The sequence below is a fragment of the Acanthopagrus latus genome, chromosome 2 (assembly GCF_904848185.1).
Source record: "Acanthopagrus latus isolate v.2019 chromosome 2, fAcaLat1.1, whole genome shotgun sequence".
Lineage (NCBI taxonomy): Eukaryota > Metazoa > Chordata > Actinopteri > Spariformes > Sparidae > Acanthopagrus > Acanthopagrus latus.
This window is the reverse complement of record NC_051040.1, coordinates 1,163,013-1,187,500: the sequence shown is the minus strand read 5'-3', so window position 1 is coordinate 1,187,500 and position 24,488 is coordinate 1,163,013. Positions and strand designations below refer to the sequence as shown.

The window sequence follows — 24,488 nt, the reverse complement described above, 5'->3', positions numbered from 1 at the left end:
GAGTGAGGACATGTGTAATGTTTGGCTGAGAGACAAGAATGTGGCCTCTTAACTGTGTGTGTGTGTGTGTGTGTGTGTGTGTGTGTGTGTGTGTGTGTGTGTGTGTGTGTGTGTGTATGTGTGGACAACGGCCTCCTACAAACTCATTGATTCAGTCGCACAGTTTGACCCATTTAGTCTTTTGTACACTCGGAGTGTTTCTGCAGCTGCTGAACGTCGGAGAGATGTGGGTCAGGAGGAGTGAGGAGGGGTGAGGAGGGGGTGAGGAGGGGTGAGGAGGGGTGAGGAGAGGTCAGGAGGAGTGAGGAGGGGTGAGGAGGGGTGAGGAGGAGTGGGGGTGAGGAGGGGTGAGGAGGAGTGGGGGGTGATGAGGGGAGGAGGAGGAGTGGGGGTGAGGAGGGGATGAGGAGGAGTGAGGGGGGGTGCGGAGGGGTGAGGAGGAGTGAGGAGGAGTGTGGAGGGGGTGAGGAGGAGTGGGGGTGAGGAGGGTGAGGAGGAGTGGGGGGGGTGAGGATGGGGATGAGGAGGAGTGGGGGGGTGAGGAGGGATGAGGAGGAGAGTGGGGGGGTGAGGAGGGGGAGGAGGAGTGAGGAGGGGTGAGGAGGGGATGAGGAGGAGTGAGGAGGAGTGAGGAGGGGTGAGGAGGGGATGAGGAGGGGTGATGAGGAGTGAGGAGGAGTGAGGAGGGGTGAGGAGGGGTGAGGAGGAGTGAGGAGGAGTGAGGAGGGGATGAGGAGGAGTGAGGAGGAGTGAGGAGGGGTGAGGAGGGGATGAGGAGGGGTGAGGAGGGGTGAGGAGGAGTGAGGAGGGGGTGAGGGGTGTCTGTAATACAAGCCAGAAGGTCTGAAGGTTGCAGGTTGAAATCCCTCCACAGTTTGTGGAAACACCTGCAGATTCTCCTCCATTCGTATGCTTCCGGTCTTAAAGGAACATTCTGCGTATTCTTCAGAATCAGAATCATCTTTACTGGCTGTTTAAATGTGTGTACACAGAAAAGGGATCCCAAACCCAAACAAAAAGGCGACATGGATCTGTTGAGCATCTGAAGATCCAAACCGACTCTGAGAAGAACCGAGTGACCTTGACAACTGGTCGCCACAGCCGGTCCAGACGACGCTCATCGATAAGAGGATACGAGCCGAGTCTGCACAGAGCAGATCGAGCCAGACAGGAAGTCAGACGGTGAAACTGTCATTTTTTCAAAATAAAACACCTTGCTCAGTACGTAGTCAACTGAACCACAGAAGGAAGGCAAGATATTATGAACTACTGTCTGTCATGAGGCCTGTCTGAGGCTCTGTGGCACAACGGATAGTGTGTTGGACGTCTAGTTGAGTACAGATGAGGAGTAATTCAAAGGTTGTAGGTTTGAGTCCCGCCGGAGGAAACTGTCTCCAACAAGCAACAAACCTTTGAGCTTGTTGGCTGCACTCAGTATTAAACATTGTTCTGATTGCAGGACTTTCAGATGAAGATACGCCCGCATGACTCTTGTTTCAGGAACATTGTCCGGAGTTCTTTCCTGTTAGCAAAGCGGCCAGCAGGGAGGGAGTGAGTGGAGGATGTAACGAGGGAACAACACAGGAGCAACAGGAACAGAGTCTGAAAACGAATCAGAATACTGTGTGCGTGGAAACAAAGACAGTGAAGAGCTGGAACCAAGCCGACGCAGCTCTGACCGGACGTGACGGTTCACCAGCTGCGACCTGTCACACTGTGATGACATCATCAGTAATATACTCCTGCCGGAGGTTTTAATCTCTGACGGACTGATGTGTGTTCATGAGCTGTTCAGATCAGTTTTAATCATGAAGCCCACAATCACATGGGCTCGGAGGCACTGACTCCATGGTTAGAAACTTTATCAGAGTCCTGTAATCATCGCTTCCTTCACACTTCCTCGTTTCTCAAATAACAGAAACAGTCGTGTTGTTTAAACACTCCGACTGATCAAACCAGAAGAGAACGACTTCTCCATCACAACACCGACGACAGAAAAAACCTCCCATCCGAGGAGCAAGTGAACGCAGCATTAGATCGACTAATGAAAATGCAACTCAGGAGTGTGTGTGTGTGTGTGTGTGACTTGGCCAGCCTCATCATCACCTACTGATTACACACCATTTCCAGGTGCATCCGCTTCACACACACACACACACACACACACACACACACCTCTGTGACCGACAGTGGCAGCCGACCAACACTCTCACTTACATCACAACAGCAGCGTTGGTGTGTGTGTGTGTGCGTGTGCGTGTTGTTGATACCCTATCTCGTTGCCATGGTGACCGGGCCGCCTGCAGACAGCCATCAGCCTCGTTACTCTGAACAGAGATGTTGAACTCACATGAACTCTCCGACTCTCGTCCACTCACAGTGGGCGGGTCAGAGGTCAGAGGTCACGGCCTCTGGTCCTGTTGGTTCTGGTTCCTCTACAGCTGAACACCCAACACTCATCTATAGCCCCAAATTTAAGGGACGTAAACAGGAAGTACAAAGAGTCTTCATCAGCTGATGTTTGTAAAGAGTTTCTATTAGACATGATCCGAATGATCTGTTAGCACTTCCTGTTTGCAGCGAGCTGATGATGCGTACAGGCGGGTTCACCGGATCACCGGGACACTGAACAGAACCTGAACACATCGCTATTCTCAGGGGAGTTCTGCAGGCTGACAAAAACCTCTTTCTTCTATGACTGCTCAGCATAAAGCGCCTCAACATGAGGCTCTGTGGCACAATGGACAACGTGTTGGACTTCTAGTACAACAAAGGAGAAGTGACTCAAAGGTTGTGGGTTTGAGTCCCACCAGAGTCGAGCTGAGTTGAGCAAAGCTTTCTGGATTTCAGATTCTAGTTGACAAGCTTGTTAATTGTTGTGCCACTCATGTAATCAGACTCTGTGATTAAAGCCTGCTGAACCCCCAAAGAAGTGATGCAAAGGTTGTTGGTTTAAGTCCCAGAGAAAACCAATTAATGACAGTAACAAGAAAATAATTATTATTAGTGTGACACTGCTCCTTTAATGAGGCAGTAACCACAGTACACTGTGTGTGTGTGATAGGTTCATGTCATCATGACATCACTGGGACGCTGACAGAACTCCTTTGTTTCGGACCCTCAGCGCCGCCTCACAACAAACCTCTCTGATCACACGTCAGTTCGACACCGACAAGACTTGTCATCTTGTATAGAAACACAGTCAACAGAGTCCGTGTGGTTCTGGGTCACACAGGCTCTGTGGCGCATTGGACTTCTAGTCAAACACGGGAGAAGTGATTCAAAGGTTGTGGGTTCGAGTCCCACCAGAGTCGACTCTTAAAATAGAAAACAATATTCAGGATTAATAAAACTGTCAGTGCTCATGCAGTCAAACAAGATGTTCTGGTTTCCTGGTCCACTTTATCCAATCAGGACAGAGAACACAGAGAGCTGTTCTGGTACCGACACCAGCAAACCTCCTGTGTGTTTGTGTAAGTTTGTCTGCGGCGGATTACAGAGTCATAAATTCTTCCTGACACATCGAATCATCACAGTATGTAGGACAGTTACACTGTGTGTGGTCTCACACACACACAATAGCTCCACTCTGTCGTCCTGCTGCTTCCATTGTGTTCATGGCGTCGAGCAGCTTCTCACACACACACACACACACACACACACAGTGGTGTTAACAGGTCCGACAGTTGGTTCAGGACGAGTCAGCACTGACCACACACACACACACACACACACACACAGATACGTACGTCCAGCGTCTGTTGAAGGTTTTTAAATAAACTTTCTTCGTCCAGCTGAAATTTTGATGTCTGAGTTTTTTACTAATCAGACAAACAACAAGACTGAATGTTTGACCGAGCAGCACCGGATGAAACGGGTCCGACTCTGAGGACGGCAGATACGATCAGAGTTTTTGTAAGAGAAGAAGAATGATGTAAAAATAGTGTTTGTTGTGAAACAGGTCCAGAGGGAAACTGCTCTGGTCCAGAGGTGAAAACAGGATGAGGATCGTGTTTTACAAGCAGAACAATTCTGGATTCTGACCCGAGTGAGATTAATAAAACATACTGTGACGACACGAGTCGGTCTGAGAACGAGTTCACACCGTGTTCTGTTTCCATCAGGTTCATGATCAGACATCTGGATGTTCTCAGAAAAGCTCTCTCAGCAAAACTATTTTTGGAAAGAAATTTTCAGCCTCCGTCGTGTCAAATAAACGAGACAAAGCAGCTGATGAGACATCAGGACGTTTCCAGCCATGTTAGTCACCACAGAGGAGAATCGTTCCGGTGAGGAGTCAGGACTTTATTCCAGCCGTGTTTCTGACGAGACGTTTCCAGCCGTGTTTGTTTGTTTCAGGACATTTGTAGCGATGTTTGTTGTGACAAACCCAAATGTTTCTGATGAGATGTCGGGACATGTCAGCCCGCTTTCTACCAGATAAATCGGATCAGAGACATCAGGACATTTGTTGTAGCATGAAAACCGAACATTTTAATAAGACATCAGGGTTCTCCAGTCGTGTTATATCTCACTGGAGATATTCACTGTGGTGTCGGGACACTTCCAGTCTTCTTTGCAGTGAGCAGACTTTTTGCAACATGTCTGACAGACATCTGCACGTTTTGGTTCTCCTGAAGAAACAGGATGTTTCTGATGAGATTTTGGGACATTTCCACATTTTTAATGTAAAAAATTCCAGAATATTTCCTTAAACAACGCTGGGAGAGAACACTGAGGTTTACTATCTGTGCGACATTATCGTCTTTACAGCCGTGCAGCTGACAGGCTGAAAACAACACGATTCAGACACACCTTCACACAGGTCTTCAGAGTGAAGGCTAAATACAGACGAGCCTTTCACTCCGCTGTGATCTGTTCTCTGCTCTATTGTCCTGTGTTGTATTGTGGGAAGTGGAGTCCTCTCAGAGGACAGATGAAGACTTTAAATGTGTCATCAGCTCCTGTGACTGTTAGGAAATTCCCTCTTTGTGTATTTATGGTTATAACACTAATAGCACTCAGTAAAGTGTGTGTGTGTGTGTGTGTGTGTGTGTGTGTGTGTGTGTGTGTGTGTGTGTGTGTGTGTGTGTGTGTGTGTGTGTGTGTGTGTGTGTTTTAAATTAGTGGAAAGAAACAAAATGACAGAGACGACCAGAGTTTTTATGGGAAGGCTGGAATGATAGTGGGGGGGTGATTCATGATGGGAATGTACAGAGAGACAGCAGGAGGTGTCACACACACACACACACACACACACACACACACACACACACACACCTACAGTCTCTCCAGCTGCACACACCTGGTTTAGACCATAAACACACTGAACACATCACAGCGTGTTTCTCCTCTCGTCAACGCTGAAACTGCTGCTTCTGACCAAAAATCCTCTCGTGACTCAAACATGAACATGAAACTGACCGAGCTGTTTACTGTAAATACTTCAATATCACGATCCATCGGGTCGCACAGTTCGGTCAGGGACTCGAGTACTGACCGCTGTGGGCAGAAACCAGGAGCTACATGTGGTTCTGGAGGAAGAAACAGCCGCCCACACATCGACTGTTTCCTCTGCTATTATTTTACAGCTTTGACCGCTGTGGAGAATTGTTACTGTTAAAATTCATATTTTCATCAAATCAAGAAAAGTAAAGTTTCATATCAATTCGTAAACAAACTTCATGTTGTTCACAGAGGAACTCGAGTATTTTGTCTATAAATCCAGAACAATATTCTGTAAAGATCATTAATACTCCTGTTTGTTTTGTGTTTTAATTAAAACTGTTTATTTGCACAACCTTCCTCCAGATTCAGCTCAAGCTAGCAGTGGTACATTTCTAACTGTTTTGGTTCTATCAGTAGTAAATCTTTTAAAATCACTCACACACACACACACACACACACACACACTCTGAACACCAGCAGCTCCACGCTCTCCTCCTGCTCAGAATCTCAACGAGCAAAGCTTTTTTATTGTTTTGGTTCAAGAACACAAGAACGAACATATTTCCATCAAAGTGTTATAAAGTTAATGAGAAATGAAACCTTCAGTCAGTGTCGACTCTGGTGGGACTCGAACCCACAACCTTGGCATTCTTTGAGGGTTAACGAGGGCTCAGCAGGCTTCAGATGGCAACATGATATTCTGAGTCACACAACAATATAGCTAGCTTCACTCACTGGCTTTAAAACTCGACTCTGGTGGGACTCGAACCCACAACCTTTGAATGCCTCCTACAGGGTCGCACTAGAAGTCCAATGCGCTATCCATTGCGCCACAGAGCCTGATGGCAACATACACTCTCACACACTGAAGCTGTCTTTCTGTGTGTGTGAGATAATCATATATATTTACTGTATGTATCTATGTATTTGTGTATTTGTGTGTTGTTTATGTTGTTTACTGTGATGCTCTGAGGTTGGAAACACTGCGGTATACATCTGTCGCCAGAGACACACACACACACACACACACACACACACACACACACACACACACACACACACACACACACACACACACTCTGTACCTCACAGTGAGGCTTCTGTCCGACCTCAGACTTCACTAAATTGTCGCACTAATTATTATAAACGACAAACAGTGGTCGCCGGGGAAACCATCCTCCCACATCCCATAATTACACTGCGTTGGCTGGATATTAGACTGCTCTGGATACTGGAGATGGTTTGGGTGCGTTTGGTTTCTGCCTCCTGTGAAATCAATGGCTGCTTGTGTTCATTCACCAAACACTCGGTATGTTGGTGGAGGAAGTGACTGCAGCCCGTTCAGAGCTGCACTGATGCCTGTAATCATCCACAACTTTCTCTAAAGCACGACTCTGGTGGGACTCAAACCCACAACCTTTGAACACCTCCTACTGTGGTTACCTAGAAACCCAACACGCGATCCAGCGCACCACAGAGCCAGAGGGTCTTCTGCTTTCAGTCGTAATGTTACGTAACATTTCAGTCAGCTGGCATTAGCTTTGTTTGGCTAACGTAGCTTAGCAATGACAGTAAACGAACAGTAGGAAGAAGGGCAGAGTATAAAAATATCTGGTGTTATTTAGTGTTTCCTAACTACACTTTGGAGGGACTCAAACCCACAACCTTTGAATTTCTTCTTCAGCAGGGTTAGTTTAAGTTAATACACTGACAGTTATATAGGACTCTGGTGGGAATTGAACCCACAACCTTTGAAACTTCTCTTGGTAGACACACACGCTGTCCATTGCGCCACAAATCCTCTGAGCCACAGGTGAACTTCTCTGTTGATCCACAATATTGTGGATCATTGAACGTCTGCGTGCATCACGTCCTAAAGTTAAGCAGGGTCGAGAACCATGGCGACGTGAATAAAGCAGCATTACGTAAAACCTGTCTGAGAAATTAACTTAAGAGGAGGGACTGCAGCGTTGTCAGCAGAGGAAACATCACTCCATGGTGGAGAGGCATAAAGGTCGACTCTGGTGGGACTCGAACCCACAACCTTTGAATCACTTCATGTGTTTTGCTAGAAGTCCAATGCGCTATCCATTGCGCCACAGAGCCTCATAATGCAGCCTGGAGTCAGACAAAAAGTGAACGACAGGAGAAAGAAAGAGGAACCAGAGAGAAAGGTTGTTAAAGCAGGAACAAGAATAAAAGTGTTTTAAAGAGGCTGAAGGAGAGTTAGTCTGGACTGATGGAGGAGAGGAGGAGTGAGAGAGAAGGAGGGATGACACAGGAAGAAGGAGAAGAGGAGGAGGAGGAGGCTTCATGTCTCCAAACAAACTGACTCCATGTTGAAAATCCTGCTGCTTGTTCGTTATTCTGCCAAACTGTGAGTCCTTCATCCCTCCTTCCTCTCCTCCCTGTCCAGTTGGACCCTCTGCAGTCTGAGCACCTCTTCTTCTTCTTCTTCTTCTTCTTCTTCTTCTTCTTCTTCTTCTTCTTCTTCTTCTTCTTCTTCTTCTTCTTCTTCTTCTTCTTCTTCTTCTTCTTCTTCTTCTTCTTCTTCTTCGCTTCATCTCTGTTTCAGACAAAGTGGTTCTGAATAAAGTTCTCGACTCTGCTTTTGATTCGTCTCTGCGATCCAAAGATTCTTCTGCTCCCATTAAATCACTCTGCTGGGCCGCAGGAAATAAGAGACATCCCAACTTACTGGGTCGCTCTGTGGGTTCATCCCATTTATGGTTCTGACAAACAAATAAAGATGCCACAAAAAAAGACTCATTTTATACAACAGCAACATGTTTGTCACAGAGAGCACAGAAGTAGAGAGAAGTTTAACCTCTAAAGGTCACGATCCATCCAGAACCTTCGGACCTGTTCACCTGCTGAGCTGCAAGTGTCAGAACATCTTTACATGTGAGCTGAGACTGTAACCATCAGGTTTAACTCAAGAAGAAGAAGAAGAAGAAGAAGAAGAAGAAGAAGAAGAAGAAGTGGGTTCGCTCACATTCAGCCAAAAGCACCACATGTTCTCCAAATGTTTCTGTTGTTTTATAAAATAAAACAACAGTTCTAATGAGAATTATTGACCCTTTGTTCTAAACAACAAAATCAAATAAAAATGAACCCCATCAGTGTGCATCATCAACAGTTTCCTGACAGTCGCACATCCGCAAAACAACGACATCACCTCAGCTCAGCAGCTGGAAACACGGCGCGGTGACGGAGAAGAAGAAGAAACGTCGAGCGTGAAGCTTCACATCACGAGTGAAGACGAATCGTTTCATGTCGGAGCGGAAACATCAGGAATATGCTGAAACATCTTTCCACAGAACACAAGCTCAAATTCCAGGAATGCCAAAATGATCACACACAGACTGTTGCGACAGCTTGCAAAGGATTATGGGATACCGAAGACACAACCAGCTGCTTCCTCCAAATTTGGGCAAAAAGAAAAGCTGAGTCGTTATGACATCATCATCGACTTCTTCTCCTACAAATAAACAACACAAGAATGATGCCGTCGATCCGCAATCGCCTGACAGCAGCTCAGCACCGAGCTCAGGTCCAGTTAACACACACACACACACACACACACACACACACACACACACACACACACACTCTCAGCATCAATAAGAAGTCAGTTTGACCCAGTTTATACAGTGACGTGTGTGTTTGCTCTCGACAAAGTGTGTTATTGGTGAGATCGATGCTCAGAAGGACTCAGCTGTCATCTGCCTGCCAACACACACACACACAATTATAATTCCATTAGTGTTTCTCTGAGGCAGTAATCGAAGGGTCTTACTGGCTGACACGCAGAGGTGAAGTTCCCAATGAGTCAACCTTCACACACACACACAGTCTGAAGCCAAGACTCACACACACACCCTCCAGTGAAGTGGCGTGTGATTAGTCACTGCACCTCTGGGGACCAGCCAATGAGCAAAGCTTTTCTCTCAGAGCTCTGAACATTAACAAAAAACGTCCTGTCGTTTAAATCAGAAACGTCCCCGTCTTTCCAAAGAACCTGAACACACCACCACATTTCTAAGAATCTAAAAACAGCTGCTGTGACTCTAAATCCACCCGTCCATCACTGAGACACACAGACTCCATGTTTCTACTCACAGACAGAGAGAAGTTCATGTAGAACATCTGCTGAATTAACAAGAAGGTCCAAATAATGCAGAATGAGTCAGAGACAGAGTTTCACAGAGTTTATAAAGTGTCTCCAACTCAACAACTCACTAAACTGACACATTTGTTAAGGGAGTCTGGGGACTTTCTCCACGGGGACAAAGAAGTCGCCTATATTGTTCCTGTTTAGTGTCTTTGTAACATGTGACATGTTTAGATCAATAACATGTTTCTTCTTTCATAAATGGAGTGTAAATGGTGAAATCAGTGTAAACAGTGTGTTCAAACAGCTGATCAATGTTGGCAGGTAAGACTTTAGCACTTTAGACACAGAAGCAGACAGGCTGGTACAGACATGCTGCCACAAACTGACACTTTTTACAAGGAGACAAACAACTTCAGCTTCTGGTTCAATGCTGAATTTACAACAAGGACACAATGAGTCAGAATCTGTCAGAGACACAGTTTCATAATGTTTATAAAGCTTTACGCCACTCGACAACTCCTTAAATTGGGTGATTTGTAAAGGGAGTCCGGTGAAATGTGGTTAATGGTCGACTTCATGAGTCTCATTTAATGCTGAATTTACAACAAGGACACAATGATGCAGAATCTGTCAGAGACACAGTTTCATAATGTTTATAAAGCTTTATGATATGCAACAACTCCTTAAATTAGCTGATTTGTTAAGGGAGTCTGGTGACATTGCGGGTAATAGTTGGCTTCAGGTATCACATTTAATACTGAATTTACAAGAAGGAAACAATGATTTAGAATCTGTCAGCATTTCGTAATGTTTTTTCTGTTATTCCACATGAAACAACTCTTAAAATCAGCACATTTGTTAATGGAGTCTGGTGATGTTGTGGTTACTAGTTCGAAACATCTGCTGCTAACAGGCAGGTTATCAGATCACTCTTGACAGATGTTGATACCGGATCTGAACCGGGCCTCTGACGGTGCCTTCACTGACTCCTGAAGCTCTCTGTGTCTTCATGACATTCCACATTTTTCTCTGCGGTCAGTTTGTTTTTAAAAGCCGTTGAAAGACGAGACAGTGAGAGAAAGTGACGCAGAGAGCAAACAGGATGAGAGGAGGATCAGATTCGTGTTATCTCCCTCTGGAGATAAAGATCAGTGTCAGATCTGCCTGCAGAGAGAGTCTGCAGAACAGCTCACAGGCACAGAGACGGGATTTCAACTTATTCCTACAATAACAACATGTAACATGACAGACTCAGACGTAAAGAGGCCGACTGACAATCTGTGAAAAGAGATAAAGAGTAAAAACAGTTTGGAACACATGACTGAACGCTGGAGCCCCCTGCAGGCTGCAATGTGACCCGCAGCCTCCAGAAGAGACCAGACTCAACATGTTAGCTCAGATCAGAGCGGTTCATCCTCTGAGGAGCAGGACCCGGATCAGAACACCGGATCCACTTTAAATTCTGACCTTTTAAAACTGAGGAGAATTCAGGAGGACAGAAGCTGCCAGAATAAATAATTAAATATAACACACATATTTGTTGTTGTTGTAATCTGAGTCTGTATTAACCTTTTGTTCTTTTTATCTATTGATTCATTAATTTATCCCGGCTGATAGTGGACCAGTTGACCTGTGATGAGATGTATAAACAGGAAAGAAATAAGTTTGTTTAAAGTAATTAAAGTAAGTTTGGGGACATAAATGGGTGACAAGTAAATGCAAACATGAAACCAAAGAATGAATTTATATACTTACAATAAATCAAAACTAATAATGTTATAAATTAAATTAAAAGTTATTAACTAACTGAGCTAACTGAGCTAGCCTGCTAGCATCCGCTACAGTCTGCGGTTACTACGGTAACATGCTGCCTCCTGCTGTTTCCTGATATTCTGCATCTTTAATTAACAGTTTTAATTGAGTTTATTTCAGATGTTGGCGTTTCCGTCCTCCATAACTCAGACTGACCTCATCAGCTGTTAATGACGTCACTAATATAATCAGAGGAATCACATCAGGTGACAAAATGATGATGACAAATGTGTGAGGACACACACACACACACACACACACACACACACACACAGGAGCAGGAAAGATCACGTACACGCGCACAGTGTCTCTAAACTTGGACGAGACGCGTGCACGCGCAGACAGCTACATTATTTAAGAAATAAAAGCTTTAATGAGAGAAAATCTTTATTAAACATGAAGCTGTTAACACCTGAGCTGATGTGGGCTTTTATTGTGAAAAGGTTATGTTTCTTCTTCGTGTGTTTCAACTCTCTGAGTGAATTTCTGCCATTTATGTTTCTGATTATGTTTTTAAACATTTCTGACTTAATTTGGAGAGACATGTGTGATATTCGCTCTCGAATTGCGTGTAGAAATGAAGAAGAAGAAGAAGAAGAAGAAGAAGAAGAAGAAGAAACAGAACCAGTCCTCCGGGCTGAAGGAGGTCAGCTGGTAAAAGGAGCAGAACGGGTCGGTACCTCGGTGCCGGTGGGGAGCGGAGACATGCACGTCCTGCAGCCGGTGATCGTGTCTCTGTCTCCCCGGTGTCGCTGCTCTGGTTCCGGCCGGTCCGGACGCATCGGATCAACAACTCTTCACTTTGTTTCCACAAACTTCACTCAGCAAAGTTTCACGAACCAAACAGCAAAAAACAAAGAAAGAAGAAGAATCCATCCGACATCTGTCCGCTGAAACCTTCATGTAATCTCTGCATCCGGGTCCAGACGAACCGAGAAGTCCAGAACACAGGAGGAGAACTTTCACACGGGGTTCTGAGAGTCGAGCTCCCGGTGAGAGAGGACGAGATCCGGAGGTCTGGAGATGAGCTCCGAGCGGCGGAGAGGCAGCGACCCGTCTGCTGCTGAGGAGGAGGGAGGAGAGAGGGAGGAGGAGGCGGGGGGACGGGGGAGAGGAGGAGGAGGAGGAGGAGGAGGAGGGAGAGGGAGGTCCAAAGCCCATCAGAGGGAGAACCAGCCGTCCAACTGTCTGCAGAGAACAAACACTTTCTCAGAATCAGTCTGAATGTTTCCTGTGACCCTGCAGAGTGCTGAGAGAGGACTCACCTGTCTGCAGGAGGAGCACAGGTGAGACCTGACGGACCTGAGACTGAGTTAGAGCTGCAGCCTGTAACAAATGACCCAGGAGGTCCGTCAGGGTCAGTGACACACTGTGACCACGAAGACCCCGAGACACGACCCGCTTCCTGTCTCCGCTCAGTCCATTAAACAGACACATGATTCAGTTAGGTTCAGGAAGTTAGCCGGGCGCTAAACAGGAAGTTAGCCTGGTGTTATAAAGAAAGTTAGCCGGGCACTAAACAGGAAGTTAGCCGGGCGCTAAACAGGAAGTTAGCTGGGCGCTAAACAGGAAGTTAGCCTGGTGTTAAAAAGAAAGTTAGCCGGGCGCTAAACAGGAAGTTAGACGGGCGCTAAACAGGAAGTTAGCGGGCGCTAAACAGGAAGTTGGCTTGGTGTTAAAAAGAAAGTTAGCTAGGCGCTAAACAGGAAGTTAGCCTGGTGTTAAAAAGAAAGTTAGCTGGGCGCTAAACATGAAGTTAGCCGGCTCGGTCAGCAGAGGTCGGCAGTGTGCACACACAAACCTGACTGGAAGTCAGAAGTCTCCACCTCCGGACCGAATGTCCTTCGTACTGTGACGTGTTCACTGACAGGATGGAAACATCACACGTTCATTCTGTTAGAGTTTTGAAGAGCAGCGCTCTGAACCAGGATCCAGGATCCAGGAGGAGCGAGAATTTAAAACATTCTGACGCCTGATTTACAGAAGAATACAACCGCACACTGTCTGACGTGAAGTTTCTCTTCAGGACGAGATGAAACTCCTCGTTAACTCAACGGAAAACAGCCGAGTCCTGGATTTTGTTTGTCAGAGGAGAAAGAAACGCTTTACATTTACACTGTGTAATGAATAAAAAGAGAAGGAAAGTTGATGAGTCGATGCAAATTCTCATGTTTTCGCTCCGATGACGTGAACACATGTAAATCTGTGTCGTTCGTGAGTTGAAAATGTCGTTAAAGCCTCGTTAACGCTGCTGATGTCCAGACGTTCAGAACAACCATGTAGGAGAGGATGATGATCACCCACCGCTGGACAATGACTCTGAACGCTGACGTGGAGGAACGTGAGCGAGGAAGTCAGACTGCCTGGTAAGTCACTGAAATACGTCTCAGCACAGCAGTTTGCATGTCTGGTGAAAGATGTTCACACCAGAGAATCTGTCAGTTCTGGTCCTGATGCAGTGAGACAGACTGACTCAGTCTGATCACAGTGACCAGTTATTGATTCTAACACACCTGTGAAGAAGCTGGAGACAGACTGACGGACGCTCTGCTGCTGACACCTGGACGCCGGGCGGCCTCACGTACAGCCATGTGGAGAGACGCCAGGCGAATATTATCTCCACGTTTGGTCTGAACGCACCATTAAAGTCTCCGCTGTAGGAAAATGAAATGTTGGCGCGTCCAGTCCGACTGCTGCTGGTATCACTGCATCACATCACGGACACGGAGCGTGACAGGTACCCCATTATTTATAAACGGTGTTGTGAAGTTGTGAATTGTGCAACATGTTAACATCGTCCTGTTCTTTTAAATGTGCTGGCAGTGTTTGTGTGTGTGTTCCTGCAGGAGCCAATCAGATCACACACGTGGTCGTTACGGCAACCACAGGTAGACACTTCACTTGTTTCAGCTTCAGTGTTGCATGTTTGTATGTTCTGTAAAGACGTGCTGCTGCGGCTCTGATGCATCATGGGATCTGTGAAGTAACTAGTAACTAAAGTTTGTAGAAAAAAGTAGAATATTTACCTCAGAATTGTACTTATGTGACGTACCTGAGTAAATGTACTTAGTTACATCCCATCGCTGCTTTAGATGCTTCAGCACATTTAATATCAGCTTGTTACTGGAGTCTCACACAGATCACTGACCTTCACTGTTACCAGACTGGTGCTTTAACACCATGTCTTTATTTTCACTCGAGTGTCACAGTTGGATCCTTTTCACAGCACTGATAACTGATCGACCCTAACCCTGATCGATTTGTTCCGGTCGAGACTTTTTAAAGTATTTTGTAACTGTTGGAGCGTGTAGAGAGGAGCGAAACACCACACGTCAGATTCAACGAACAAAGTCAAAGTTTTAATATGACTCATTTTCTCAATATTAAAATCATTTCAAAGTGATCAAACTGTATTCACACACACACACACACACGCACACACACACACACACACACACATTCTTGGCCACATCTGTTCCCTCTGAGCAGCCGGTCCACCAGTCTGGACCAGTCAGAGCTTTAAACTGGACAAACACAACGTGAGGTAAACACACACACACACACACACAGAGTGAAGGAATGCGCACACAAACAGAAGCAGATGTAAACGAGTGTGAACACTAAGAAATATAGACGCGCACACACACACGGAGGGTAAACAGTGGTGGTGAGCTGGCACTGGTCCTGACAGAGTTATTCCAAACTCAGACATTCCTCAACTCACTTTCCTCCCGACAATTACCCTCCGAACTCTGACTGTGTGTGTGTGTGTGTGTGTGTGTGTGTGTGTGTGTGTGTGTGTCGGAGCTCAGAACAATAAGTTAAAACTTCTCTGCGACCAGGACGAGTTTGAGGACAAAGCAGGATGTTTTATTCACGTGTTGTTTCGTAGCTTTGAATAGAGGTACTGAGGCTCAGAGGCAGCTCCTTGTCATTAGAAGGTTGCTGGTTTGATTCCCCTGATCTGCATGTTTAAGTGTCCTTGGGCAAGATACTGAACCCCAAACTGCATTGATGTGGGATTATTATATTTGCACGATCAATAATTGCAGGAGTGCAGCATCGAGCCGTCGTGGATATTGAGAGAAACAGCTAAACGTCCTGGAACACAGGCTGGTGTTAGCAGAAGACTACAGTTCCCATGATGCACCACTAGCTCAGAGAGCGGTAAGTGGTTCTGCTCCTGGTTCTGCTCGGTGTTTGGGTTTTACTGATAATGTGTCCTTTGCTGTCTGAAGGTGTTCGGCCTGATGATCATCCAGCTGCTGAGAGGAAAACACCTTCAGACGGAGCTGGACAGGTTGTCCTGTGAGTCCTGTCAGGATTTCACAACCGGGCCGTTTTCAAGTCGGGCTGGAGTTGAACAAACCCAATAACAGGTCTCAGTGTAACTGTGAACGATGATGTAAAACACTGTGAAAAAGCCTTCAGATGCTGTCGGGGTGTAAATACAGTCGGGAACAAGGTTACGATCACGACTTCGTTTGGTGTCGGAGTAACAGGAAGAAAGATTTCTGACTGAAAACTCACGTGAACAAAAGTTGGCAGACGAGTTGAGTGAAACACAGTGTTGATGCATATTTGCTCAAGTGTTCAATCAGAAGAACGGCTTCCAAGCTCAGGACGTTGGACTGTCCGAGGAGCGCCTGAATGCATCGTAACTTAATCTAAGTTGTGTACTCTTGGTTTTGGATCTGTCTGCAGCCGGCCTCTTCCATGTCAGCCAGCTGTAAACACAGACAGACGAGGATGAGACACTTGTTGACGTGGTATCGGGCCATCAGGACAACATTCGCCTGCAGCGTCCACATCAGAACAAACAGCTGTTAGCAACTTCAGCAGCAGCTTCTCCCTCGTCAGGACTTTTCTCCTCGCTGAGCTCAGACTGAACCGTCGTCTCTGGCTTCACGTCTCGGCTGCTTCCTGAGTGCTGGATCAGCTCACAGCCTGGTGAAGTCACCGCAGCTCCGGCTGGTATTCCATCTCTAATAACCCACCACATTTCCACTGCTAATGACACAGCGGCGGCCATCTTGGCTCTGCCTGCCGTATCATTACAGGCTATCTGAGAAACTGACGGCAGCGAGGCGGCATGACGCTCCCAAACCTCCAGACCTGTGTGTGTGTGTGTGTGTGTGTGTGTGTGTGTGTGTGTGTGTGTGTGTGTGTGTGTGTGTGTGTGTGTGTGTGAGAGGTCAGAGGTCATCAGCTGAAGGAAAACGTGTGTTTTAAAGCAGGAAGAAGACGAAGCGTTAACGGCTGCAGGTGGCTTTTAAAAGAGGCGTACAGTAAAAACTGAAGAGCAGCCATCTCTGATTTTAAACATTAAAGTTTCACTGTGTGTTTCACAGAAATACACACAAGTTCAGGTTCAGTTCATCCGTGATGAGCCGTCTGAACTGTGAGCGTGGTTTTTATTTCCTCGTCCAGACGGTCTGTTGAGTGGAAACAGGTGAGCGTCATCAGATCCTCCCAGTTCATCGGACTGGAAGTCGTGACGCTGCGGTCCTCCGGTCCACAGCTGCTGCCAGAGGAAGAAGAAGGATTTTAGATTTTGTTCGAAAGGTGTCATTTGTAAGAAAAGGCCTGAATAGTTCCACCAGGACAGGGAGCAGCTAACTGCTAACTGCTGCTCATTAGACTGTTTGGCTGTAGCAACTAGCTGCTGGTAGCATGTAGCTCAGGACGCTGTGTGCACAGTGTTGTCTGACTCCAGCGAGGGATCAGAGACGGACTGAACGTGGATCTGATGGAATATCTACCTCAGTCTGTCATGAAGTGTTTCAGCTGCTGAGATGTCAGAGTGACGTCAGCATTGGTTTAAAACACTTTTACAGACTCACTTTTATGTGAAATCGATCTTTTTGAACTGACTTTTCATCTTTTGTGACTGATCTGTTTTTAATTCTTACCTTCTGATATATTTGTTTCTTCTTGAAGTCCTTTACACCTTTTATTTTGTCATCATCTATTTTTTGTCTCTTATTTATTTTCCTGCTCATAATCTGTTCCTCATTCCTCTGTTGTGAAGTCGTCAGTTAATCCTGCTTTATTCTTGCCAATCTTTTAACTAACCAATTTCTTTAACTATTTAACACTTTTATTCTTTTTACTTGTAATAACTCATGTTGACGTTTATGATTCTGTCTTCTTCTTCTTCTTCTTCTTCTTCAGACTTCTTCATGTTCGTCTCGACTGTTCAGCGTTCGCTCTGTAATTATTGTCTCCTTCTGAGTTTCCTGCTTTTCTCCTGATTGTCAGAACTCTGTGAACTCTGTTTGTAAAGGTGCTATAAAAACAGAGTTTATTATGATAATGCTCAGATTGAATTCAGCAGTGAAGATGAGTCAGATTTACACCCTCATCCACACAGTCGCAGGTCACGTGTGATCATCGCAGATCATCCAGGGTCTGTCTGGGTCAGAACCATCTGTTTTTTACATTTATCATCGTCTTCTGTCAGGTCACGACCACAACTGAATCATATTTTATCAAGATTGAAGCAGTTTTCGTGTCTTTGTATCTGGAGAAGCTCCTTGATGAAAACGTGTGCGAGTGATTTTATTTGTCAGAACCACCTGCTGCAGGTCAGAGCTCACCTGTTGCTCGCTGCAGATGTTGGGTCGTTAGCAGCCAGATGTTTCTGCCTGCAGCCTCTGGTGGGCTCCAGGTTCTGGTCTGATACTCGGCACATTTTGTTCATTACATCTGAATTCTGCTCAGATCGTTTTATGGCCTTTAATTAGCAGAAGAGACGAGAAGCTTTCCAACCCTGCTGCTGATTACAGGCTCAGTGTGAGAGTGTGTGTGTGTGTGTGTGTGTGTGTGTGTGTGTGTGTGTGTGTGTGTGTGTGTGTGTGTGTGTGTGTGTGTGTGTGTGTGTGTGTGTGTGTGCGCGCGCGCATGTTCGGGTTTGGCTTATCCAGTTTGTTCTAATCTCTGGATGCATCTTTGCCAAGAAGCACTTACAGCTGTGGTATGAGTGTGTGTGTGTGTGTGTGTGTGTGTGTGTGTGTGTGTGTGTGTGTGTGTGACCTACATGTTGGTTGCGGTGTGGTCTCTGGACCTCGACGGGACCATCGAGCCTCGACACCACAAGGAAAATGTGGGTGTGGTCAGAGACACTCGAGGCTTCGTGCTGGAATCCATCGCTGCGTTCGGGTGCTGATGTTTCTGAGTCCGGTCCGGTCCGGTCCGGTCCGGCGGGTCGGCGGGCGGTGCAGGGACACAACATGGACGCCCGCAGCAAAGTTTGTCTGGCAGGTCTCTGAACTTCAAACCACAGCAGCTGATTTAATAGTCGGACTTTAAAGGAGATGAGAGACTTCAATATCCTGCAGAATCACCTGAGTGTGAGTGTTGAGGTGACGATGAAGTGGCTCCGCCTCCTGCTGGCTGTGAGCGACATCACCTGTGATGTCAGGTGTGTTTGTGGGCGAATGTTTTGTGTGTTCTCATGTTGAGGAGTATCCGTTTGGCTCCTCCCACCTCTCAGGTGTAGCCGGTTGCCTTGACGACCTGCCCACCTCCTGTAGAGCAGCACAGGAGGGCAGAAGGGTTTCTAATTGTAATGCTGTGTTCAGGTGCTCCTCAGACAGTTCTGGTTTCATTCTTCTGATTTTGTTGAGAGCAACATGGACGCCGAAAAGAAGCGTTTTCGTCCGCCATGTTTCGGCGTTATGTGACGTCACGTTCACCAAAATCTCCTCCGACTTTCTGAGTTGTTGCTGTTGTCTTTTCAGGATCTGATACACATTTTTCTGTTGATTCCCACTTGACAGTGGATGTAAACCGTCACTGTGCCGGTCGTCTTCCCTCTCTGTCCTCCACATGATTCCTTTCTTCTATATTCATGTTGTTGAATAACAGAAAAATGCAGATGAGAGAAGGAGAAAATAGGAGGAGAGAGATGATCAGTGTGGTTTGTGGCGGCGTGAACGTCGGACTCGTTATTCTGAACTATAAACTACATAACTGAACTAAACCAGCACTTTGTTAAAGCAGATGTCTCGTCACTCATCTTTCTGTCTCTCTTCGTCCTCCCGTCTTTCCTCCATCTTGGTTCTCGGCACGGAGGGCGTCCACCCCTGACCTCCGACCTCCGCTCTGATGTGTCGATGACCAGGAAGACGACAGGAAGTGACCCCGACCCTGCGGCTGAGAGACGTGACGCCGTCAGCTTCCTCCAAGTGTCAAAACAACTCTGGAGTTACAGTAAGAGCGACTTCATCTCAGGAACAACATGAGCATTCAGACACATTCTGTCCACTTCTCTTTTATGAAAAGGTCTGAACTTGAAATGAATCCAATTAAATCAACAATAATATAAATGTTTTGTATTTGAATCCTAACTTTACAACACAGGTTGCTCACAGAGGAGATGACGGCTGGATGGAAGTTTTTTTTTTATAAAATCTCCTCAAAAGCTCAGGACAGAAACAGTTCATCAAAAATGTAAAGTTTCTTCATGAAGTCAGTGAAGTGTCGTCGTCCACAGAACAGTTCTGGAGCTTCACAGTTAAACAGAGTTGCAGCGTTCTGCTGAACTACTGAAGCAGCTGAGACTTGATTTAAAACAGAGAAACAACCAGAAAAGACACAAAATGGCTCCATACAGCTCGTCTGCTGTAACACAAGCAACATGTCACAAGTCTCCCTGTGGTTGCTGGTTTAAAGACTGTTGAGGGAAACATTAATGCAGTGAACAGGCAGATCCGCTAATTAAGAAACCTAAAGGTCGACTCTGGTGGGACTCGAACCCACAACCTTTGAATCACTTCTCCTGTGTTTAACTAGAAGTCCAATGCGCTATCCATTGCGCCACAGAGCCTCATAGTTCCTACCGGTGTCTCCAGCTTTTTCTTGCCTTGCTCAAGGGCACAAAACAAAACCCAGAATTCCATTAAAACTGAGCAGAATCAGCTGTTAGCTCTTCCTGTTAGCAGTGAGCCTGTGGATGTTCAGACAGCTGTCACTGGGTCACTGTGGTACTGAGGAGAACTTAAAACATGATGTTTTTTAAGGCAGGTTCTGAACATGAGAGCAGAGGCAGATTTATGGAGTCAACCTCTCTGTGATCCCAATCAGAGAGGAGCGTCTGTTCAGCGAGTGATTGACTTCACTGCTCCACGATATGTTCTGGTCTGTTTATTGAAGAACCATTCTGACTCTGAGGAGTCAATCGATCAATACACTGGATGTTTGTTGATGCTTGATTGGATTATAGACTGTCAGCAAACAAAAAGCTGATGTCTAATTTTCTGGTTTTGTCTGAAAAACAGATGAAAACTTGAATACGTTTACAAGAGTTTCAGCTGCAAATTCTTGATTTTTCAGACGGTGAGTTCAGACTTTAATCATCTCTCGTGTTCTAAAGTGTAAACTAACGAGTGAAACAGCTCGTCTGCTGTAATCTCTCTCTCACCTCTAACACTGATGTTTCCTCTCAGAACATCTCACGTACGTGTCCACGCGTCATCACGTGTTCCACAGTCAGAGCCATCGACCGTCTGAGCTGTGACTCATCAGTGATGCAGATGACATCATGTCAGCTCCTGAAACAGGAAGTGATTTACTGTCTGAGCAGACGAGACAAAACCATCCTGAGGAGCTCACCTGAGATGATCCTGTAATCAACCCATAACAGATCAATAACAGTGTGTGTGTGTGTGTGTGTGTGTGTGTGTGTGTGTGTGTGTGAGCTCACATTCCTTACAGACATGTCAGCTTCCTGGCAGCCGTCTCATAACACACACATGTTAACTGTGTGTGTGTGATGAGGAAAACTGACTCCATGGATTAAGTCGTTTCTGTTGAGTCAGCCCCTTGTGTGTGTGTGTGTGTGTGTGTGTGTGTGTGTGTGTGTGCATGTGTGTGTGTGAGAAAAAGTCAAAGACAGTCACACACTGATTTTATGATCATCTCGTGTGTGTGTGTGTGTGTGTGTGTGTTCATCATGTCTTTATTCACATCTACTGTTTCAGCCTCAAGGCAACACACACACACATTAACACACGTTAATACGCCCACGCATTGTGCAGCCATCACACACACACACACACACACACACACACACACACAGTCTGACCCCTGCAGCGGCGCTTGTCATCTGTAACCACGGTGATTCAGCTCGATGGAGACGCTGTGAGAATCTGAGCGACTCAAACCTCCAGCGCTCGTTCAGACGTCTCCAGCTGTTTTCTACAGTATGAAAAATGATCGTGTGAGTAAATTGAGTCAAAATACAAACAATGAAACAAGAACATGGAACCATCAGGACATTAATCAGCATTTCATGTTTCTGTGTGTTTGTATTTAGTGTTTAATTCACTCTTTCATCAGAGTGAGTCTGTGGACTCGTCCTGATCCGTTAAATGTGTCTCGAGGAGACGAGGAACCGTCAGCACTGACATCACACTGCACCACCTGGGAGGTCTTCATCTGTGTGTGTGTGTCTCCAGTTCACACCTCATAAAACAGACAGTTACCTGGTTACCATGGCGACCACTGAGACAGTAATGACAGGGCCGGTCGTCGCCTCTGACAGCCCGGTGAACCGTGAGCTGATTGGCTGAGAGGATCAGACAAGTTTAAATGTTTCGTCCCGCAGCTTCTAATCACTTGCGACAGATTACAGAGCGGCAGGTGACGTGTGTGTGTGTGCGTGTGTGTGTGTGTGTGTGTGTGCGTAATGTTGATGATCACAAAGCTAACACAACAGCGTGCTGTGTGTCATAACTCACACTATGTATTTAGAGTTCAGCACTGAGGTGTTTTGAGTCAGCAGGTAGCTGCTACATTTAGCAGCAGTTAGCGAGGACTTTAGCAACAAGTGAAGCTATCTGTCCAGAGTAGAGCCTCTTCTTCTTCTTCTTCTTCTTCTTCTTCTTCTTCTTCTTCTTCTTCTTCTTCTTCTTCTTCTTCTTCTTCTTCCTCTTCTTCTTCTTCTTCTCTTTGTCCTTCTCTCAGAGTGAAAACAGCTGATCAGTGTTTTTCTGTCTAGTAAAACTCATAAAATCTTGTTTGCTACATTTTCTGGATTTTTCTTTGTTTCCATCATATTTTTCTTTTTGCGATACTTTGACATGTACGTTAAAGTTTGTTATGATAATCTGGTATTAATTACATAAAAACAGTTGGACTCTCAGGAGAGAGAACAAAGAAAATCCAACAAGTTCAGAGGTCAACTACAAAGTTTGTCTCTACCTTTTTACACATCAGTCACACTTGACTGGTTATTGATCAGAGCTGTAGTGATCAGCGCTGTATTGATCAGAGCCGAGCTCACTTCCAGGTGTGTGACTCCGCCCACTTGACTCACTCTGCAGCTCAACCCGCTTCCTATTTCTCATTGGTCGGCTCGGACTGAGCATCAGATATCTGACTGTTGTTTTCTCTGTGGTTCAGTCAGACGGGCTGAGGTCAGACCACTGGTACACACACACACACACACACACACACACACACACACAGACTGAAGTATTTTCCATCTCAGCAGTTTATTATTTCTCAGGCTCGTTATAGAAGCTGGTTCACTGCAGACCTCCTCTTATCTCTCCATCGCTCGTCCTCCATCTTTCCATTCTCTCTATCTTTAGCTCTGTCGGGTTTATTTCTGTCCAGTCGGCGAGCTGCTGTTCATATCATACCAACTGTCTGGAGCTCTCACCTGAATATCTGTGTTCCTCTGACACACCTGCTCCAAGCTGCTCACCTGCAGCCAGTCAGATCATCTACACTGCTGCTTCAACCAGTCAGCACACTGATCACACTGATCACACAGTTTTGTTTTGTTTTAATTAAAGAAAATATGGATTTTCAAGTCTGAGTCTTTGGATCTGTCTGATATAATCCAGAATAATTTTCAGTTATTCCTCATTAATAATTCTTTTACATTATATGGAACTCAGCTTCCATCGGGCCGTCGGAGCTGCTGCAGCTGATCGTGGCTGTTCTGCAAACAGAAGAAGCGGGTCTGTGCAGGCAGCACCGAGCAGATCCAGTCAGACGGCAGAACATCGACTACATCCCGACCATCTTCAACACCGACACAGTCAGAAACATGAGCAGTCAGAAGAAGACAGCGAGGTAAAGTCAGTAGGAATGTAGGACGAGCGTCATGATGTAAACATCCGTGGAAACTCATTCTGTTTTGAGAATTGGGGCAAAAAAACAGAATATTATGTGAATGAAGCCGATGAAGATCACAAGATAATGTTTCAACCAGGAGCCCGAAATAATGTTTCTAATCTCCAGCAACATTATAAATGTTATTATTATTGAAATATGTTTAGTGTTGTCATGAAACTCAACACCAGCACACACAGAGAGGGAGAGGATGTGTGTGTGGTGACTGACCTCCAGAAATTGAAAGCAGTTGTTGAGCTCCGTGTGTGTGTGTGTGTGTGTGTGTGTGTGTGTGTGTGTGTGTGTGTGTGTGTGTGTGTGTTTCAGAGCGGTTCCCACGACACCAAACGACCTCCGTCTCTCTCGCTCGTCCTCTCTCTCACTCTATAAATGGGTCGTCTGGTGGCAGTTTGGTGACGGGTCGATCTTAAAAAGGACAGAACCAGAAAGAAAAGAGAAGGAGGGAGACGGAGAGCATGACAAATATTTAGGGACAGAGAGGAGGAGGAGGAGGAGGAGGAGGAGGAGGAGTCAGGATGGTGTTAGCCTAGCTTCGCTCAGTCTTACAGCTCACTGATGACGCTTTGACTCATTTAATCCAGCAAACGTAGAAACAAACAATGACATCTCCTGATGTCTCCTGATGTCTCCTGATGTCTCCTGATGTCTCCTGGTTCCTCCTGGTTCCTCCTCATGTCTCCTGGTTCCTCCTGATGTCTCCTCATGTCTCCTCATGTCTCCTGGTTCCTCCTGGTTCCTCCTGATGTCTCCTGGTACCTCCTGATGTCTCCTGGTTCCTCCTGATGTCTCCTGATGTCTCCTGGTTCCTCTTGATGTCTCCTGGTTCCTCCTGATGTCTCCTGATGTCTCCTGGTTCCTCCTGGTTCCTCCTGATGTCTCCTGGTTCCTCCTGATGTCTCCTGGTTCTTCCTGATGTCTCCTGGTTCCTCCTGATGTCTCTTGATGTCTCCTGGTTCCTCCTGAT

General features: G+C 46.0%; 1 protein-coding gene, 1 long non-coding RNA gene and 3 other non-coding genes across 8 annotated transcripts in view; 1 reads left to right on the top strand and 4 right to left on the bottom strand.

The window, feature by feature from the left end:
• The window catches only part of plekhg2 (pleckstrin homology domain containing, family G (with RhoGef domain) member 2), a 78,039-nt gene extending 63,928 nt beyond the window's left edge, over positions 1-14,111 (bottom strand). For 3 of the 4 annotated variants that reach the window (XM_037123940.1, XM_037123950.1, XM_037123966.1), the window contains exon 1: positions 12,058-12,437. The gene's annotated coding sequence lies outside the window, so the exon portion shown is untranslated. Of the gene's footprint in view, positions 1-12,057; positions 12,438-12,642 lie in introns of those variants that run through there. The other variant, XM_037123957.1, reaches the window with a different exon arrangement.
• On the bottom strand, positions 6,197-6,288 carry trnar-ucu. The gene is given in 2 exon segments: positions 6,197-6,232; positions 6,252-6,288. It is a non-coding gene; the product is annotated as a tRNA-Arg (tRNA).
• Positions 7,465-7,554, bottom strand: trnar-ucu. Its single transcript is given in 2 exon segments — positions 7,465-7,500; positions 7,518-7,554. It is a non-coding gene; the product is annotated as a tRNA-Arg (tRNA).
• Positions 14,112-14,502: 391 nt separating the features above from the next.
• LOC119033633 lies at positions 14,503-22,276 on the top strand. The gene is made up of 5 exons (XR_005079328.1): positions 14,503-15,756; positions 19,503-19,591; positions 20,659-20,716; positions 20,827-21,599; positions 21,696-22,276. It is a non-coding gene; the product is annotated as an uncharacterized LOC119033633 (long non-coding RNA).
• Positions 20,116-20,207, bottom strand: trnar-ucu. The gene is given in 2 exon segments: positions 20,116-20,151; positions 20,171-20,207. It is a non-coding gene; the product is annotated as a tRNA-Arg (tRNA).
• Positions 22,277-24,488: the final 2,212 nt, after the last annotated feature.